The 22,356-nt window shown below is 41.7% G+C and overlaps 1 pseudogene across 1 annotated transcript; it reads left to right on the forward strand.

The window, feature by feature from the left end:
• Positions 1-1,589: 1,589 nt before the first annotated feature.
• Positions 1,590-21,657, forward strand: LOC306786933 (homeobox protein aristaless-like 4; annotated as a pseudogene). Its single transcript, XR_013773215.1, has 3 exons — positions 1,590-1,969; positions 16,423-16,551; positions 17,560-21,657. The product of XR_013773215.1 is annotated as a homeobox protein aristaless-like 4 (transcript).
• Positions 21,658-22,356: the final 699 nt, after the last annotated feature.

The raw sequence follows: 22,356 nt of genomic DNA on the forward strand, positions 1-22,356 counted from the left end.
GTAGGCCGCCTGTTATAATTACTTTTCAAGCAAAAAATGATGCATCACACTTTGGTGCATTATTTAGCTTGTGCAACAAAACCTGTACATTTCATGATACCCCAGCTCACAACACAAGCATCTCTAACAGCAATATCAAAAATAAAATTGGCCTTTTAGGAAACTGCAATATTGGGAAATAATTCACTTGAAAATGATATGTCTTTGAGGGACAAAAAAAACTATCTTTTGTGCATAACTCGTGGTTTTATGGCAGCGAAGAATTAAACACAAAATTGTGATTTTCGTACACGTGAAAATTGTAAAAAATGAATTCCAATATTGTCAAGTCAAAAGCACACAGTACCATACCATGACGGTAAATAACTATGATCCTATGATGTCATGTTTTTATGCAAATTGCAAGTAATTGCAGTAGCAATCACTGCCATTGTTATTGTCGACGGGTTTCATGTTGCCCACGAATGAATTACCTCGACGTTCCGTGACAGGGGGCTCCACTCCTTCAGACTCTAAACGACGATGGGGTGGGCTTTGGCTGCACATAAAACAGGATTTACATATAACTCAGTAAAGACAACAGACGGCTCGCTGTAAAATAATATCCATCATCTCATCTCATAAAGATTATATGTAGTGCAGTAGGCTGTATTAACAAAGATGCAAAATTAATAATCGAACTCTCAAGTAATTAAAATTAGATTATCTGTGGAATATAATGAGCCTGGACGCCAACACACATAGGCTAATCGTGTGTATTCCTTTAATTTGAGTAATCATAGGCCTTATACTATATTTTTATTCTGAAATCATTAGACATTGGTTCTTCAAGTTAAATTGCTTTTAGATCAAGATGTTTTATGGCTGAAATAATTAGTCAGGATGCAAGTGAACCTAGAATTCTTTCAAAGTAATAAATGAGGCATTAAAAAGTTATTATAAACTTTTAAAAACAAAATCACTTGTATTCAGAAGCCGCAGCTGGCTTGAACACAATCGGCCGACTATGGATGATTTGCCCTTGATGAACCATCGCGAATGAAGCGTAAAATTGTGCCTTCTCCGCCCCAGTACCATCACAGCCATATTCATCATATCCAAATTACATTAATGTCATGTGTAAAGCCCCCGCCCCTATTTTGCAGCCTTTTTCTTCTTCTTTTTTTTCAGCGAATAAGCGACCTAACTCGGTCATGTCATCAGCACTTGGGAGAGGTCTTGAGGCTAGGAGATCTGGGTCCCATCCTCTGAGGAAAGAATGGGTTTGTGTAACTCTGCTCAAACCTGAGGGGGAGTTTGGAGTGTTTGGTCAACGACAGTGGTTCCTGGAAAAGATCTGAATCGTTTTATAACCAAACCCAGCTGCGGTCTGGTGTGTGCTGCAGTCTCTGTGCATGTGTGTGTGTGTGTGTGTGTGTGTGTGTGTGTAGGTTCATCTGTCTGTATGAGGTAGAGGGAGAGGTGGGGGTGTCTGCACTTCCCTCTCCAAGCGAGAGAGAGAGAGAGAGAGAGAGAGAGAGAGAGAGAGAGCGAGAGAGAGAGTGGGGGAGAGAGAACGAGAAAGAGCGAGAGAGAAAAAAAGTTTGGTATTTTTCTTCACTTCACTGTTTTTTAGGCATGAACGCCGAGACCTGCGTTTCATACAGCGATATGACATCCATGGATTCATATTATAGTCCCTCTGCAGCGCAAGGTAGGGATCACCAGACGGACCACTTTAGGACATTTCCAGCCACTGACACCAAATACAGCCCCACTGCCTTCCTGCCCAACAAAGGTCAGGCTTACGGAGAAAAGTCCCGGAGCCACTTCCAGCAGGAGTGTCAGTCATTGGACGCCTCCACAGCTGGGCAAGGCACTTTCAGAAAATACCACCTCTTCATGCAGAGGTCTTCTTGCAAAACACCCCCCGAGGAGGTCAAACTGCACCAAGAGAGCGGGCACAACGGAGCGCTCATCCCCTGCTATGGTGAGTGGAAAAACAAACGTTCAGATGATTCAGTAACAGGAGTCCACTTGGCCAGGTGAGGCTTCCCAACACAAAACTCGAGTCCAGAATTGAATGTGCGAAGGTGTTCTTCATCTCCAAAAAGAGCGGAATTGCCACGAAATATGCAGCAGAGATGTAGCAGCGGTGTAACATTCTATTTAGCGACTTGTCAGGATGTTTTCTCTGAGCACTTTAATTACTTATACCTGTGCAGATAATTCTAACGTCACCGATCATTGCTCCACTTGTTCCCACAAAACCCGCCGACATAGCCCACAGTGGTTTGGAAGTTTCAATGCAATTAAATGTAATATGAACTTGCCATTACGGTCCCGTGTGCGAACTGACACGTCGTGTCGTGTGTTTCATCCGCAATTGTCTCTTCTGATTCAGGCGTACAAAACTATTTCAGCAGGTTTGGTGCAAAAAAATCCTTTGTTTTATTTTCTTCTTCCTGTGTCCTGTGAGATGGGAAACCTCCTTCGTGCGTAAAACGCAAACTTCTCTTTGCAGCGGCAGCACGCGGGGCATCAGCTCGTCTTGAAACGGCCCAGCAGTTAAGTGCGTAACACAGTTAAGAAGAGGCATGCGCTTCCCGACCATCAAATTGTCTCTTTGGTCATCGAAATTTAATTAGGGCGCTTTTAATGCGATAATCTGCATTGCAATCCTTAATATTGGAGATGAGTCGGACAATTCAATTAACAGGTTTTCAGATGGCACAAATACTGAGCTCCAAACTGATAATATTTACATATCTTTGCTTTGCCTGATTGGCTCCAATTATATTTAATTGCGTAGGGACTCTACTGTAATGGGTGAATGATGAGGGTGTAAATAAAACTTTGACCCTCGTTAGGCAGGCGGCCACTTTGAAGCAGCATTAACTCCTGTTTATTTCCCCCACCTCACAACCATTTCCCCCCGAACCGGAAACACGCATGATACCATAGAGACAAGTGTAATGTTAAGAACCAAAAACAGGCGTCAAATGCTTTTGGTAAATTAAAACGTGGACACGCTGATTCGATTGGTTGGTCCACAACCACATACCTGCTCATAAAGGATAACACACACACACGCGCGCGCACACACAGACGAATTATACCTGATATCATGACAGTAAATCCTCTGTATTTGAATCCAAATGTAAGTCTTGCGCTTTGGCCCACAACTTGAAACTAATAAAGATTAAAACACCGACAGCTTTCTATTAAATGATACACAAAGCAATCATGTCAAATCGTTCTTCTTTACACTGAGTTGAAAAGAGACGCTCTGAACGTTTAATTTTGAGGTTATGGGCAGTACCAACATTGTACAATTATTGTGAATAAAGTCACAAAGCACGATGTCTCCAGCTCTTTCGGCCTCTCTTCCCCACACTCCCTCAAATGTAAAGTGTATAAAAATGTATTTGAGTTACGTGTGAAAATAATCCACTGATATTGTTGTAAACGGATCAATCAACTTTGTCTTTTCAAAATATCAAAACTTAATATTTGATGAGCATTTTTTGCTGTCTGTGTGTGGAAGTGCAGACCCCTAAACAAGTTGAAATCCAAATTTGTAAAAACAGTATATACAGCAAATTGTCGGGCATTTTATATAATTCGCAATTATAATAATAATGATAATAATAATAATAATATTAATAATAGAAGGCCAAAATATGTTACTCGTCGCTTTTACGCATGAAGCCAACACTCTTTTTTATTTTCCTTACTCGAGCTGCTTGTCCATCAGTATTACATTGAAATGTTTAGTGCAGTCGTTTCAGGATGTTTTGACAGTTTTTGGAAATCGGCCAGCAAAAATATCCTTTACATCTCCAAGATCAATCTTCTCAAAAGTTAGTCTTTTTTATAATGGCTGTAAAGTTTTTATTACCTATTAACCTTGACATATATGGGAAATCGAGACGATATAAAATTGTTATATTGAGTTGTAAATAAACCGCAGTTTATTATGCTGCGAGTAAACTGCTCTTTTACTCCAAACCATGAAGACAGACAGTGGCAAACGAATTAATGTCCCAAAAAGTGTCTTTTCAATTTCTACAATTTTTTAGAATTTGTATTGCTATTATTATTATTGTTATTATTTCACGCTCAACCTGGAGATATCCGATCCTGTCCGCTACATTACATGTCTGGACTTATTTGGATTTTTTTTTCTTGCTTGTTTTTATTCACGTTAGATTTTCAGAGTAAAATACAGCTTAGCGCAGGTTTACTCGCAAACCAGGCAATCTTACTTTTACAACACGGAGACTTAAATATAATCACCGGATTCATGGCAGGAAAAACATCCCTGCGCTTATAGACAAGAAGACCTCTGGCATTAATGCGATTCAGATGTCAAACTTCTCTGTTTGCCTTTATTTCCTGCTCACAGTGACTTGGCCCTCAGAGACAAATCTCCTTTAACTCTTCAGACTTTGAACAGGGGAGTTTTTATACATACAAATGAATGTGTTTGTCGTCTTATCGCATAGCCTAGCTACATCACTTTAAAGATGTATATGCAAAGATAAAGTATTTTAAAATAACTAGGTAGTGTCTGTTTTCCTTGTGAATATCACAGACTGCAAATTCTAGTTAACCCATCATTTTACAGACTTCTACACCACTAACTGGACGTAAATTGAAGGCAGCAGTAACATATACTGAAGAGAAAAATGATAAATGGTTCCTGATGTGTTTATTGGAAAATGCTGGTGTATTTTACTCCCTGAGTCATTTCTTTAATCAAACCTGTATTGTACACAATGGCGTGGTAGTTTCAAGTTTCAGAAAATGACTTTGTTGTTATAATTTGTGGCTTCATTCGTTCAGTAAAAGGTGATATGATGACTGGTCTCAGGGCTGCCTGAAGCTGTGACTAAGACATTGTTGGACGATGAAAAACAACATGTCTGTCAAATAAACATTTACACAAATTAGAGTCACTACCAACACAGCTAATTGTACTCAACACATTGCCATTTTTGTTGGTACCTGGAATCAACAAGGCAGCTGTTGGAGCAGGCTGAGAGCCGACAGCGTCCAACTGAAAGAAACTGCAAGAAAATGTGTGAGGAGATTTTCATTTTAAACTGTCTTACAACAGTAGAGGTACATCCCAAAAATGACAATAAATAGTGGGGGAAGAAATGCTCATGTATTTCCTTAAAAGTAGTCCAATAAAAGAAATATTATCAGCAAAATGCACTTAAAGTATAACAAGTTAAAGAAGTCATCATGCAGGGTACCCATACTATTGGCATTAGCAGCATTTCAATGTTAATGCAACACTGGTTTAATCTATAAAAGCACAAAATGTTTTATGAACTCATATCTTCATCTTCAAAGTCCCTAGTAAATATAGCTGTCAAATAAATGCAGAGAAATAAAAAACACAATATTTCTCTCTAAAATGTGGAAGATTCACTTCAGTAAAGTAAAAGCGTCAAAAGTATACTGAAGTCAAACCTTGTTTTTAGGTGTATAGAAAGTCATGCAGGTCACCAAACAATGAAACTTTTACTGTATCGATTTGAAAACAGATTGAAAAGGCGGGGCTCTGGGGATTTTCAGTCAGTCACTTTATAGTCTCAGAGCAGCCACCTACACGTCTTTGTGATCCTCCAGAGACAACAATCGTCTTCTTTTGATGTGTCCGCGTCGTCCCTCCCTGTCTAAAGGTGCTGACCTTTAGCTCGGCTGTCCTGCCCTCGTCTGTTTGGAGAGAAGGACAAGTTTCATTGCACACACACACACACACACACACACACACACACACACACACACACACACACACACACACACACACACACACAGCAGAGAAAATCCATTCGTAACCCTCTATGAAACCCTCTGGTGTCAAAGTCGAGGGCATCGCAACATTTGGAGTCGAGTTTTACATGGTAAACATTTAACTACACCAATAAGACAAAGGATCTCACTTTGATGATGCATGTTGTAGCTAATTGTAGGCCTAATTATGGTGGGAACGTGCCTTTTATCGCTTTTTGTTGTCTTTTACAGCCACTGATTTTGCAGAGTAATAACATCTTCGCACCAATAACACACTGCTGGTGAAATTTGAAGACATAAAAGGCTGCAGTTTATTCTGACTTAAACCAAGATTATTATTATTGTTATTTTTTGTGGCAAAGCGAGAATACAATCCAGTTCTGCTGCCATGCAAGTGTAAACATTTCATGACATCTATATCCAGTATACCAACGCTCAGGCGTGATAGTTCTTCGACCTCCTGCCTTTTTGTTCCCTCACCATCTTCACCCGAGCACAACCATTTTAGCCCCTCGTACTGGCCGTCTGCGTAGATTGGCTAGATCAGGGAGTAATGGGAACCAGCCATGCAGCCCAGACAACTGTGGCACACTTCAGCAAGTCAATGACATGAGTGGAGGTGACAAGGACTCAGGATCATTTTACCATTTAGCTTTCATTTTGCCAGGGCAATTTACATTCGGCTCAGTGTGCATGGCCGAGCGAGAGCAGCGGGGCAAAAAGGCCGATGCAGTCCAGCAGCGCTTCATTTGGTCTCTTTGTCACCGCTTCATGTAAACCGAACACTTCTCCAGGACCAACCGTGAAGGACTGCATCAAGGCTGCACATCAGAGATTCAGTGTCCTTTTCTTTTACCTGTCGTGTGTCACTATAGTAAGGGGACTTTTTTGACTTAAATTTCTCCTTGCAAGGATAATTGTTTGTATATTCTCAACTATCTAGTGCCGACCATTTTGTGGTATCACCTTCTTGCGTACAGTCATGTGGCTTCAACGATGTGTCAAAAACTAGCATGAAGATACTGCCTAATTGCTAGTTTTAGGAGAGAGAAAGGTTTTAATATTTGAGCTAATTGATATTTGAAACTCTGATATCTTTTGAAAAGTTGAATAGTTACCGTACTCACTTGGCCACGTAAAGTATGATTTTAAATATATTTAAAATATAGACAGATATAATAGAAATTAATTCATGGTTTTCCGGCAGCTTTTTAAAGTTTTTGTTATTTCAACATTCAATATGTGGTATTGACAGCACCTGGTGTTTTTAATATGCAGTTTAATTGCACTGAAAGGTAAAAAGAACAAAAGGAGTTGTTTGTCTGTCTCAATGACTTAAACCTTTACAAATCTACTGTATTTCCATGTGTTAAGTCTGGTGGACATGTTGGCCTTAAACAAATGATCATTTAATAGTGTTTTGTTGGTGACTGAAAAGTTGTTTTTCTGCCGTTAGACGATGATAAAAAAAACAATTGTGATTCCAAAACTTGTTAGGATGGATGTCTTTGGGAATTTTTTTGGAAGTTGAATCCTTGCTGTAGGAAAAAGTGATTGTGCATGTTGTTGTGTGAGTTTCCCGGAGAAATATATTTTCCTTTTATGTGCATGCACACAAAAAATGTACTCTAGCGAGTTTTCCCCACTCGGATGGAATGTTCTCTTTCGATGAGAAAACAAAAAAACATGAGATGAAGGAAATTCTGTTTTGCTCCAAAGTCGGAGAGAAACATTTGGAAGAGAGCAGTTGGGAGGAAGAAAACCACAGAGGGGGAGAAGGCCAGGAAGACAAAGAGTGCGTGATTTATCAGTCTAATGCTTTATAGAGGGTTTGTTTTACACTCTGTGAGTTTTGCACAGCGTGCTGCGATGGCTCAGTCAGCAGCGTTGCATTTCAAAGTGAATGGCTACCTATCACATGGTCACAAAAGCAAACGTAGGACTGTGCTGATGTTCACTGAGGTTCTGTCAGCGAGTCACTTCCACCGTTTCCAAATCACAGCAGTGGTGACTGAGGCCAATGTGTCTGTGTGTGTGTGTGTGTTTGTGGATTGTCCCAAAATGTTTTGATGAATGCACCTGACACCACACCAAGCAAGTATCGTGCCAAGCTATTCATAGTCGTGTTATTTGTACTTCCAAAAGAGACAAGGTTGGATTTCAATAACAGAGGGTCAGAGAAACTTTGACTGCATCCTCAGCAAACTGTAAGAAGATTTAAGTTCCTTTACTTAAAGGTTCTATGTGTAACATTTTACATGTATTCATTTTTTTATATTGCAACGGTCGAAAGGACTTAAAAAATGAGACCTTCCCCGACTTTCTCGGTTGCCTATGACAGCCATGTGGACTGAGTCCACACAGGCTGTTTCTTCATACATTTTGCAGCGGCGCCCCTATAGATGCTTTGTGCCGTTGGCTAATGGAGTGATTTGCAAACGGCAAACTAGCGTTATTCTAAACATGATTGGAATTTATTTTCCATCATTCTGTCAACATAATGAGGTTGCTCGTAGTGAACCTAAAGAAAATTATCACCTGAATCTGCAGCTCTTCGTGGCTTCATGGAGCTTTAAAATGAGTTTCAGGTAATTGTTATTAAGCTGTCTGGCCGACAACTTTACCGGTTTTGCTTCACTCCCACTGCTCTTATGATGTTCCTTTCTACCTTCTCAGCAGGACATACATCAGACAGACATAGTTAGCGACTAGCTGGTGAACATAGTGGAGCATTTAGCAGCTAAAGAGACAGATATTTCTCCCAAAAAACAGAGCTAAACGATAAATATTGTACTGTAAGTGATGAGTAAATAAGCAACTTTGTTTGCTAACAAGTCCACCACATCAACTTAAAAAGTGATGTCAGGTCAGTGTGGTGTTCTCAACTTGTTTCCGCTGCCCCCAAGTGGCCAAAAAATCAGTGATTGTAGATTTAAATAAAAGTAGTAATGCTACGTATAAAAATACTCCATCAAAAGTCAAAGTCATATATTTAGAAGCTTTCAGTTTTAAAAGTAAAAGCTCTGTTTACAGTACGAGACAGAATGAACCCTGTCAGTGTTATAACATTATACATTATTTTGTAGGATTATTTCCAAGGATGCATTCATGTTTAAAAAGCATTTCAATGTAGCAGGTTAAGATGAACCATTTAAGTTTTAACTTTCTATATCGCTTGTTTAACTAGCCTCAGAAGCATAAAGTAGCATGCCATTAAAACATTCATCAACAGTGAAAGTATCTCAAACGTTTTCCTTTCAAGTACAGTACTTGAGTAAACTGAGTTATATCCCACCACTGATCTTCAGTTAGCTTGTCATTTGTTAAAGTCACTTTAAGGAGTCGTGAATGAATTGTAAATTACATGTATCGCATTCTTGCCTTGGCTTAATGGTCCAGACCACATATCAGCAGAATCCGTGTCTCAGCCAGCCTCCGTCTTTGCAGCCAAGCAAAGCGTAAGAGTTATCCACTGTCCAAATCTTCATGCTCAAGCCCAACCCATATTTTAAGTCAGTAAAACAAATCCCAGACACACAAATAAATACCTTGCTCACACGTTTCCTTTTCTCTGTTCTCTGTATTTAGTTAGACAAACTACTTTCTTTTCTCTTTCTCCATCTCTTTTGTCTCTACTGTTTACCTTTCCCTCTGTTTCGGATATTTCTTTCTTTTTCAGCTTGAGCAACATGTTGTTAATCTCTCCCCGTCGCCGTGCGGTATGTAATTTATAGTGTTTCCTCTTAACACCGTGAGCTGACCCCAGTCATCCCAGTCAATAAAGAGGCAGTGAAGGTGCCCTGTCGCTTTACAGCCAGTTAAATTACACTTTGATGTTTCCCCCTCGCGTTCAACTGGGAATTAATAGCTGTCCACGCTGAATGTCTGACCCACAAGAACACCATTTTGGCACTGCTGTCCACATAAGAAGTGCCCTACAATATTAAAGGTATATATTTATTAAATCAGTCCTTTACATCAGTGACACATTACGTTGTAAAACTAAACTGTGCTGTGTGTGAGAGTTACATGTGAAAATGTAGACTTGAATACAAGCTCCTGTGTTGTTCTGTCGTCAGGTGGAAATATTCACGAGCCAAAGACAGTACAATCAGAAGCGCAGGTGTAATGTGTTTTTGGGAGTTTTTTTGAGGAGGAAAAAGCCAATTGTACTACTCGTGAACATTGAGATGGAGGTTGTGATGCTCCGTGTGTTTTTCATAGTCCCTCCTTCCTGCCTCCTGCCACAGAGATTATATCCGGTCAGGCAGTGTTTGCAGTAAGACTTTCCTATGTTCTTCCTACATATGGTGTTCCCCGCAGGAGGGCCAACTGCTGTTCACCTTGTGCGCTGTTGGAGAGCCTCACAGCTACAGCAGATCGTATGGATAACAAGCAGGAGATTGTCACAATATCCCGCTCCAGCCAAAAAAACATCAGTGACATGCGATACAAACAATGGCCTTTGATCAGCCAGAGGCCTCATGAGTTCAAACAGCCTGACAGCTCTTGCCCCGTGGGGACTGTGGGTGCCAGCCAAGGAAATATGAAGAAATAACTAGAGAGTATTGATGCTGGGATAAAACACACATTTGGTCCCTTCTAGCCGAACAGGATGTGTTTCTCATGGACAGCGAGGCAATGTCGGCTGAAACGCATCACAGTTCTTCCATCCTAAATTACAGAATGCAAACTGTCAAGCAAGACGAGACAATGAAATTAGTATGACAACTTTATTTGACAATGGGCTTCTGCATGCACAGCTGCCCTCAGAGAGTTTTCAGTCCCAGTGGAAAGAAACGTAGACCCCGGGTATCAAACCTCAATACTACCGACCCAAATGTGTTCGTAGCATTGCATACAATACTGCCAAATACTGAAAGCTGGAAACAATTGTTTTATTTATGTGTATGTTCTTTTACAAAATATTATATTGTGAGCACAAAACAAATCTGCAAAACGAAAAATGGAGCTAACGTACCCAATAAAAATGAAATAACTGTGAACACACCTTAAAGGAAAGACGGTCAAAGGTGACGTAGTGACAGTTAAATGAAATCAAAGCTCCCCAAAAATAAAGACACAAACAAATATACACTTAAAAGTAATCGCAAAATGTTTGGTCAAATGTATCACCCTATTCATCTGTTACATGGACACCACCGTCGCTGTAGTTTTAATCCATATCTAAAGGGGACATCTGACAACCTTTTGACTCTTTCAAACATCTTTGTGTCTGAATCTTATCCTACGAAGACAACAAAAAGATGCACTTGAGATATCCACGTTTGTGCATGGTGTCTGTCAGAGAGAATCCATGACAAGATATCCATTCACCTCACCTTGCAGCACATTTCCTAACATGGCTGTGAGTTGCGGGTCACTGGGTGCGTGTGTGAGATCCCCTGTGCTGACAGGCTGCTGAGAATTTGCACTCGGAGCTCACATGAACGCACACACCTCCAGGTTCTAACCTGACAAGTGGTTTGATGGGCAGAGACGTCCTCGATCCTGAAAATAACGTCACCTCAGATGGTATTGAAGGAGCAGGGAGGTACAGAGCTGCGAGTCGCCACTAGACTGAGTCAAAGAGAGAGGGAGGGGGCTTAACAGGCTTTTCTATGAAGCCTGAAACAAAACACTTTCAGCTTTTACATCCTCCTCTTTGTGCATTAATCCAAAGACATGTGTATGTACTGGATAGTTCAGTGAAGGGCAGCAGCAGGGCAAAAAGAGCTGCCAGCTTACACAGCAACACTGGCAGAGACACGGCAATGGAAATGTATGATCATAGAGCTGTCTGAGGTTTTACAGTTAAGCTGTAGCCGTGAAGAAAGCAACTGTGAGTGCGTGTGTGACAGAGAGAGAAAGAAAGACGGTACAAAGATGGGGCTTTTCCCATTTTTGCGTTGCTCCCCAGGAAATGAATTGCAACAGTCTTGCTGCCAGGTGACTTTGCAGCCACATGATAGATCTGTGTTTGTGTCTAGGAGCTGAGCCGGTGGTTGAGGAGGGTACGCAGTCAGTCTCAAATTATGGGTCTCAAATTATTAAATATTATCACAGAATGATCTACGAACTGGATCCCACAAGCAGCCAGTGATCCAGGCCATCCGTTGCACAGGCAGATACAGACAAACAGATCGACACACATACACAGCACCACGCGTCAGATTTTACAACTGTCACAGAATTTCCTCACAAAGAGCGAGAAATTCCTTTGTTCCACCCCCATCAGACCCCATGAATTATTATGCTGATCCTACAGATAAAACATGAAGATACTGCCAGAGGCAAGCGACTGAATGTTAGAGTTGAGAAGAGGCTCATTACTAATTGTTTAAATCTGTTTGTTTTCTCAACACAAATTAGCAATGTTTGTCCCAGGTAAGAACATATATAATGTATGACAAAAATCATTGTAGAAAGGTGAAAAAGAAGACAAACCCTCCTCCATTTCCCGGAGGCTTTTTAGTGACAAATGTTGCATCATGGACAGACATGAAAAGCCAGTTTCAATATTTTGCATGAGGCGCCAAAAAGAAGGCGTTGAGGATCTTTGAAGTCTCAATATTGACAGCTTTCCCTGCGTACTTTATTATCTTATTCATCTGAATCATCTGAAGAATCCACACACATGATTTAAATCAGTTGACTCCGCGCTGCAGCCTAAATCTTGAATAATAGCAATGGAACATTATGCACATCTTGATGTTCACGTTCATCTTTAGAGGGTAACACATTCACAAAGCTCTGACTCCATCCTTCCAATCGAGCTCAACTTATATAAACATGAACCTCTTCTGACGCTTTTCGTCTCCTTCCTGTCTCTGCAGGTAAAGACAGTTCAGGTCTGCCAGACTCTGACTTGGCACCGGACTCCGACCCACCTGGAATGGACACCAGTTACCTGGCTGTGAAGGATCAGGGCGTGAAGGCGGCCTCTGATAGGCCACCGGGCAGAGACTTGTCAAGCCCTCTGGACAAGGGCGATGGCGGCGAAAGCAACAAGGGCAAAAAAAGGCGCAACCGCACAACCTTTACAAGCTACCAACTGGAAGAGCTGGAGAAGGTTTTCCAGAAGACGCACTATCCTGACGTTTACGCCAGGGAGCAGCTGGCACTGAGGACTGACCTGACTGAAGCCCGTGTGCAGGTAATGCAGGACACTCAACAACAGTGTTTCAGTTCATCTCATATGCAGCTAAACAGGAACAAAAATGAAAAACAGCAACAAAGCTATCTGATTTCTAAACAGAATTAAAAGAGGTAATCGTGACAACCTGTCCTGTGAGTAATAAAGAGCTCTTGGTCACAGCAGCACGGAGGATGTTTTAACAACACAACCTCATGGATCCTTCAACATCTGCAGAGATAACGTCACTCACGCAACATGAGAGATTTATCTGGTAATGTGGGAGTCATGGGGAGAGAGAGAGAGTGGGGGAGTGGGAGCTAACAGAGGCCAGGGGGCCCATGGGGCTGAGGTTGGAGCTGCCTGGGCCTCATATGTGCAGTTTGAGGAGAGCAGACTTTCGTCAACATACGAGGAGCCTTGTTTGAATCTGCTGCGTGTCGATGGCATCTCAGTGGCCTTTCGCTTTGTGCCCGTGCTGTTTTGATATCCTGAATCTGAGAGTTCAGTTCTGCAGGTACGATCCGGTCATGACTGCTATAATGCACTCCAACATTGGTGAACAGAGAAAGAGAGCGCCACCATTTCTGTTCATGTGTGTGGCGCATGTTGTGTGTTTACATGTGTGTGTGTGTGTGTGTGCACCACAGACTGCCAAAGCCCCTGGACTTTCTGTGTTTTTCTTTCATTAACATCCTGCTCAGACAAGAATGTGTCCCTGCTGTGGTGTGCAGGGTAGGTGTGAAACCCCTCCCATGAGCTTTGAGCATTTTTGCGACTGATATTTCAAGTCTTATCTGAATTTTGAGCAATTTTTAAGCACATGACATATATCTATTGAAAGCAATCTTTTGACAAGCTGGAACAGTGACCAGAAAACCTCCGCAGTGAAACACAGGAAGTCTGTGCAGCCGCAGGGTTATAACTCAACCCAAGGCTCTGAAGGTATGCCGCTCAGCTCTGCTGCTCATACTATCACAGAATGGATGCAGCTTTACAGCCCTCGGCTCTCCCAGCGGCACTTTCAAACACTCAAGTCAAAAAAGATAAAAGACACGAGATGCCGAGTCAGTCAGAAAAGAGAGCTCTGTACTCCAGTCAAGTCATTTACACGCAAAAGAGTCTGGAGTGAAGGAAATGTTCAGAGAAAACCATTTACTGCTGCTCAAAGTCTACTTTAACTTAAAATATTTATCGGCATTTTTGTTGAAATACAAAAAAAAAAGCCTAAATTATGTGAATATAATTCTGAGGAGGATCGATACGACACCCCATTGCCTGATGGTTCTCAAGCCAAACAACAAGGGACACTCAGTTGTAAAACTTTAGGGTCTGGAGTTGTTTGCTTTTTAGTCTCAGTTTTCAAAGGGAGGAACTGCGTTCAGATCAGTCATATGCACTACAGATACATGGGAAGGTCAGGGGTCAAGGGTCGGGGTTTCAACAACATCACATTTCTCCGATTTGCCATTCTGTTAGCCGAGAGAGCTCACAGAGCCGAGATGGCATCTGACATGTGGAGTTCACCGGGCAAACACATATGAGTTTATGGATCCAAACGGTTAATGGAAGCCGAAACGGCAGGAAAACCGGATTTAACCAATTGGGAAGGAGATGATGGTTCCTTCTGCTCAGTCCAACTTGCAGACATGCAAAAGGAGTCAATCACTTTCGAAATACTTAAAAAAAATGAAACGAAGGAGAATGAAGAATCATGACAAAGACCTTTTTTAAAAAAAGAAATAAACTGAAAATATGCTTTAAGATATTCTAAGTCAGGCTCAGATTTAGTCAGATTTAGGGATTAAAATAGTCGATTTTCGATCACTCAACAGCATGAAAATGGACTTCTGATGATAAATCATTTATGTCATTTTTCAAGCAAAAATGCCTCATTGCAGCTTCTTAACTTGTGAGGATTTTCTGTTTTGATTTGTGATACGAAACAGATCATGCTTCGGTTTTGAACTACCGGTAAGCAATATGAAATCAATAATACTTAAAAAAAAATCTTTTTTTTGAAACTCCACTGCACTTTGCCTTTACTTGACCAGGGAAGTGAGAAATGATGTGGTTGAGGATTCTGGGCAAAATAGAACTAGCTTACATTTAATGAGCAACAACACTGGTCAGAGGTGTTGCCATGATATTATTAGTGCTTTGGGGGTGTTGGAAAACCGAAGCCAGGCTCAGCCTTGGATTTCATTCTACTTTGGTATGGAAGCTGACATGAGTGACAGCAGAGGCGGGTTATCAATCCTCTGAGCCGTTCTCTCACTTCAAAGTGTTTTCAGGCCCATACAGCTCTCCTGCTGGGGCCAGTTTGGCATTTCTCTGCTCTCTCTCTCTTGGGCTGCAACATAAATAAAGACTCATTGAAAGTCCACCACCGCTACTTAAGCTGTCATGGTCTTTACCAATTACTGTCACAACACAGTGTGTGCAACACAAAAATATGTTCTCCCTGTATAATAGCCAACAGACTCAAAGCAGACAGTTAGCAGATGAGAGCTTTGGTGATACCTTACATGCATATTTGATGTGTAAAAATCACAGAGCAACATTTATTGAGACAGAAGCACAGTGATCTTGTGTGGGGTTGTGGATTCTGAGTGAGTGAGTGCAGAGGAAGATGTATGAAGTCATCAAGGAGAGACGGATTACGTCCTCTAATCTGTGTGCTTCTTTAATTTACAAGGAGACATCATCTCAAATCCAGGAGCTTTCAGCCTCAGGAAATTTAATTGGAAAATGCAAACAAACCCCAGTAGTAATCCCATCTCACTTTTCAATCTCCCACATGGCCTCCTTCGAGTTATGCGCAAAGAGTGGATGCATGAAATAAGAGAAATCAGCAAAATCCTTATCGAGGACAAGTCAGGCAGGAGAAGTTTTTCTGCCATAATCAGTCCAGTCAGTTAGTCAAGACGTGTTTAACATACGCTTACTTTTTGACATTTGGAGAAAAGCATGTCAGCTTCAAAGCCCATCAGAGAGCATTTAGATCACTTCCACACACTATGATGGCAATTCAAACACAATAATGCTTTCAATAAACAGTGTCATATTTAGATGGCAGACATGATTATGGGAAAGTCATGAGAAAAAGTTCTTGTCAGAAAACAAATAAGCAAAGGTGAGAGGGAGGAGATCTGTTTACATTTTGTTTTGAGGACCTCAGTGAAGTGAAGGTTGCAGCACACTGTTTACAAAAGCTATTTCCCCCTTTTACATTCTCCGGTGTCTTTGCTCCCTCAACTCCGCAGACTCACATCGACATTACTTCCATTGCCTCTGAATTGTATTCGTACCTGTGCACTGTAAGTTCACGCTTATGTTTGATGTTCATGTTCAGATGAAAGGGAAACTTCCTGTTAAAGTCATTACACTCCTTTTCTTGATACTTTATGAGATGAAAGTAAAGATCCAATGTTCTCTCAGACAAAGAAACCCGAACAATCCTGCCCGTTTTATGACATTCAGACATTTTCTTTCTGCAGGTGTGGTTTCAGAACCGAAGGGCCAAATGGAGGAAAAGGGAGCGTTTTGGTCAGATGCAGCAGGTCCGAACTCACTTCTCAACAGCTTACGAGCTTCCTCTTCTGACGCGTCCTGAGAACTACGCACAGGTACAGAATGAGTACTTCAATACAGGTTTGACATATCTAAGCACGTTTACTCCAAATCACAGAAAATGTTCTCAACCCAAAGGAGATTTAGAATGTTTGCTTTGATTCCTGCCTTCCAACATCAAAGTCATTACTGCTTGAAGACCGGAAACTTGCTTCATTACATCAGCTAATTAATAGCCCTAATTTTCTTCATCAAAGACAGATCAATGATACTTTTAATAGTTTGAAATTCTGGAAAATGTATTTATTCACTTTCTTGCTGAGAGTTAGGTGAGAAGCTTGATACCATTGTTATGTGTGCACTCTAAATATGAAGCCAGCAGGGAGTTAGCTTAGCTTAGCATAAAGACTGGAAACAGCTAGCCTGGCTCTGTCCAAAAGTTTAAAAAAAAAATCTTCCTATGATTACCCCTAAAGCTCACAAATTAACAAGTTATACTTCATGCAAAAGCCAAAGTGTAAAAAAAGAAATCTACGTTCTCTCTAAAGTTACGTCATGGAACCATTTTTGAGCCAGGGACAGCAGCTCTCTGGAGTCATTCAATGCTCAGCAAGCCAGCGAATAACCGTATATACCCAAACTATTCCATAACATTTCCTCTGTTCTTCTATTGTTTGCTATTCCTGTTGGATTCTCCAACAACTTTGCTAATATATGCATCGCTTTTCAGCAGCTTAGTGTTTTTGAATGCACCAATAAGGGAGGTTTTTAAAACCGTTTCTGCTCACAACCGCATCATCGTGAAACAACGACTATTAGCAACGAGGACAAAAACATAACGGCAAGTAAATGCTTACTGGCTGGGGTTGCCTGTCTAAAGCAAGAATATCTTTATTTTCAAATGGAAATTGGTGGCCTGAGAGGCAGGAAATCAATCTAAAAACCTTTGTAATTGCCTGCAGTAATCTTTGTAGTTAACATGCTAAACAGTAAGTGCATTGTGTCACAGTTGATTCCACAGTTCTGCCACTCTTTTAAAATGTTGATTTCAACCAATCTTTCAGATTCAGAACCCCTCTTGGATCGGTGGCAGCAGCGCAGCGTCTCCTGTGCCGGGCTGCGTTGTGCCCTGCGACACTGTGACCCCCTGCATGACACCTCACCCCCACTCTGCCAGCGGGATGTCTGATTTTCTGGGCATGTCGAGCCCCGGAGGTCACATGGGACAGGCTCACATGGGCAGCCTGTTTGGAGGGCCTCCTGGCATGGTTACAAGCATCAACACGTACGATCTGAACATGGACCCTGACCGCAAGTCCTCCAGTATCGCCGCTTTGCGCATGAAGGCCAAAGAGCACAGTGCCGCCATATCTTGGGCCACATGATGTGTTGATGTCGGCTGGATGGGGGACCTTGTTGACCCCTGAAATGTCTACACGAACCCAGCATGGTGAGAGGGGGCACTATAATCGAAATCTAAAGGCAACAGTGACTACCTACATAAATGTTGCAATTAAATAATTATCCAAATACACGGACGGGTGAAGATTACTCCGAGAGAAAAGGAGATTTTGCAAGATAAGTGGCGTGGCACTGCCATGTTTCTCAACCCCTCTGGTGGGAGAAAGCAACCACAGTGTGTGAGTGAGCTTTGTGGAGAGATTGGTGGGAGGTGATGCTGCACTGTCTAACAGGAGTTGCAGTGTAGTTCAGATGGTAGGCGAATGAATGTGTTAGGAAAATAATTTCAAACAAATCCATGCACTTATTTGCTAAAATACAGGAAATTGTGTTTGTACAGTGCTTTCAGTGTCATTCTCTGTTCAGGTGCTGTTTTATTCTTACCTTATTTAAATTTTGAGTGTTGTTTTTTTTGCCTCCAGTTATTTTGTTACTGGTTTTGTTTTGTCAAATAGTTCAGCAAGCATCCTTAAAAAAACTGAAATTATAATTTAGTTGCTATACGATATGTTCATATTATTCAAAAGCAATCTTTATCAGCATGCAGAAGTGTGTAACTTCAGTCACGCTGTTGCTATGACAGTGCGAAAGAAAACTCTTTATATCCAGCATATCTGTCACATTATTAAGCCTCTCAGATTCAATGCAAACATTTAAGTTACTAAGAAAAGTTACAAGTGGCTCCACCCTCGAACATTTAAAAGTCAAACAGATGAAATGTGGTTTGTTTTAGTGTGGTCAGGGTGAGAGATCCACCTGCCGCACTGACTCAGCCTGCTGATGGCCAGATAGAGGAAGGGATGGAGGAGGAAGTGGTGTGTGGGAGTATGAGAGGGGCACAGCGGGCCTGCTGCTCTCAGGGCTGAAGAGCCTGGGAGCAGCACAGCCTCCAAACAGAACCAGCTCTGTTTTCAGGAGGACTAGGAGAGCAAGTGAACGTGACTGTGCCCCCTTGCATTTCCAGTCTGAGGAGTTTCAGAGAGAGAGCGAAGTGCCTACTAGTCAGTCATTCTGCCAGAAATAACACCCAAACCAGCAGCAGCCACCTTTGAAACAGAGGAGGCTGGTGGAGACTACACAGTGTGTGTTGACACTCTTAGACACTGAAAGGATGTCAGTGTTCAACAGCCTTTTCTGGACTTCAAGACGACTGTGTTTTGGCTGTCATGGTAAATGGTCAGGTCATGAAGTAGCTCTGGCATAATGAGCATTATTGTATTTCTCTCTTTTTCTGTCATTTGAATCCTAACAAAGGACGCTATATCGACCAGATTGTTGCAGAGTAAAATGAATCGTCTTCAGTAAGATTTTGACTACATCTTAGTTGGATACTGCACCTTGGACGACTCGGCACATGCTTGAGTATTAAATATCAGCTTCATCCTCCATCTTCAGACACCCTGAACTCCTTTTATAACACAAAAAAACATGCTCATGTTCATCACATATGCATCTAACATAACTCAAAACGATGTTGTATGACATTATTCAATTCTAGTAAGTAGGACCACAGTAAGAGTCAAGGGGATTTCTATGGAAATGATGTTACAGCTGCCTGAGGTAGCAAAGCCTGAACATCAACCAGGCACAGTGAGAAACTAAACCAGGGCCCCAAACTCCCAGTTTAACTCTCATTCGTTTTATTGGTACTTTGATTCCTTGCAAATTTGTGATTTTGCACTGCTACATGCAATAACAATTGGGTCCTGCATTATGTTCTCTTTTGGCCTTATTTTGTAAAGGAGCTACATCCAGTTTTAAAATCTTAATTTATATTGTGCTAACATGGTGTGTAAACCTAAATAAAATGGTGTTTAAACACAATAAACTAAATGACACAGAGAAAACATGGGATCAGGTGATATTCCAGAACAGGTGTACTGGTCGGCTGCTCTACAGTGAGCTGTGTGCACTGTCCTTTAGGGGAACTTGGAGGCAACATGGCGAATGTCAAGCCCAAAGTTAGTTCGTTAAACATTTGGTGGCGTAGCAGAAGACGCAACGATAGACATTATGTCAGATAGCGTCCCAAAGTTTCAGTACAAACAGGAGGATCTCATGTAAAGTTTGAGCCCAACCTCATCAGTTGTTTGGCCTGATATCTGAACAGGACCTGTTATAGTAAAACCAGTAACGTGTAAAGGATGAAGCCCCGTCAGGAATCGTGTTCCCTGTTTCCACTCTGGCTACAGTGTCCACTCCCTGTTTACTCCCATCTAGGCTTGGAGCAATACGTCTGTTTGTTTGTGTCTCTCTGTGGAAAGAGAAGCGGAGGGGGCCAGTCTGAGATGAGACCCATTTCTCCTAGCCCAAATCACATCCATATCCTCATATTCTTCAAAAACTAAACCTGGCTTTTTCTCTTCTGTCCTCCAGTGACAAAAAAAGCAGATGAGGTCATGCATGTTCTTCCTTTGTTTGCAAGGCCTGATTTTAAGCGGAAAAAAGGGTTTCAAGCAAACCTCTTACGCTGTTCTGTAGTACACCTTCAGGCTGAGCAACCACTGCTAATTCTCTAAACTGAACCACACTCGCTATCCTACATGGGCATGTAAGAGAAGTGGAGCTATAATATCATCATCAGAGCAGGTCACCAGAGAGTCCTTCAAATTACAACCAGTTATACTCCCCAATCCTGACTGTAGAGTGTCTCTGACTTAAACCGAGTTGTAAATGTGGACATGGGGCCCCCTGTGCTCTGGCTGTGGGGTTGGACGGAGGGCGAGCCGCGAGGGCGTCTGCTGTGTTCCGGTGTTCTGGGAAAAGGACAGTGCACACAGCTGCGCTCAGGGGGTAAATGCAAAACAAACATGCCTCACACATGCTTCCCCCTCAGCTGTCATGGCTCTGCTTTCAAAGATTCTCCCCCCCCCCCCCTCCTCAATACACACATTGCTCTGTGCCTCTCCCGCCCACCGGCTCAAAGCTGCAGCCCACCCCCCCCCCTCCCTATTCGCAGGGTCCGAGGCACAGCCGCACGTTCAGCCCAGGAAGGCCTTTTAATTAACACTGAGCCATGTGGAGGCTGTGGACTGCAGGATTGTGTGTCAGGACAGACGGGACCGTCTGTCTTCCAGTTTAATGTAGACTGTTCCTCTGCACAGTGCGCACAGGCATACTGGCATTAAGTAGCTCAGGTTTACACAATACATACTCACTATTCTGTGTCATTAAGCTGCAATATTGTTAGACTGAAACATCTCCAGTGACATCTTCCTCCAATAGGAGCTGCAGATGCTCTCAATCAACTTGTCCTACAATCACACAAGGACAGTTAATGCAAGATTACATGGGGAAAAAAAAGAAACTCCTCCTGTTAGGTGCATAACTCCGTCCCCGAGTGAGAAGTCATCATTTCCTTTCTCATTTTCTAATACTACTGAAGACAGGCAATCAGTATAGGAGTAAACATATGATAAATATGCGTGCTGTTGTGTGCATGTACATTTTCGTGCATGCAAAATGGATTGACGTGTTAAAAGACTCTTGGAAACGTTACTAATTGGATGTTGTTATATTTTGTGGTAAAATTGCATTTCCAGAGATGTTTGAATTGTTTTTTTCTCTCGATATGCAATTCCTCTGAATTTCAAGTTGGGGTTTTTTTCCCCAGTTTTTGTGGCTTTAAGCAGTCTTTTGAAACGTGTATGAATTTACTCATGCTTGTTACATTTTGTGTGTAATTAAAGTACAATAAGTTATTGCACTTCTATTCAGAATTTGTATTTGTCATTTAAATGAAGTAGCCTACATCCATGACAAGGTTGAAAACAGCAAAACACAGACTGCTTCAGTTGTAAACATAAACGTCTCAAACTAATCAGAGTTTATTTCCGGTATATGTGAATGACACAAGCAGACAGGAAGTAAACATGGACCCAAGCTGCTGCCTAGCAATGTAATTATGTTTAAATGGTCTATAGAAGGTAATGGTGGTTCCCTCTAGCTGTTAACACAGAGAACTATTCTCCTTTTAGTAGAGATCTCTCAAATCACTCCCAGTCTAAAGAAAAGCCTTTCAAGTCGTCAGATAAAGAAACCGGTCGGCCACAACTTGAATCTGCAGCATATTACTGTGTGTGGCGAGAGGCGGACAAACTGTTTTAGAGAGCACAACAACGCCACCCTAGGAGTTGCACCTAAAGATTCACTTTTCCCCTGATCAGTATTAGGTTTCCAAAGACACTCAGGTTCATTATACAAATGTGCAGGAGACGTGGTTCCAATACAAAATGCTAAATTTAATTTCCTCCCGTGCCTCTCCTAAGTGATCAAATAAAAAGAATGCCTGATCGGAATTAGATAACCTTCGTGCCCTCATACATGCGTGCACCTCCTCAATCCACTCATTCAACCCGATACCTGACAGTCCTCTAAACATAGGGCATTTCCTGTCTCGA

Source organism: Melanostigma gelatinosum, assembly GCF_949748355.1.
Source record: "Melanostigma gelatinosum genome assembly, chromosome: 2".
Taxonomy (NCBI): Eukaryota; Metazoa; Chordata; class Actinopteri; order Perciformes; family Zoarcidae; genus Melanostigma; species Melanostigma gelatinosum.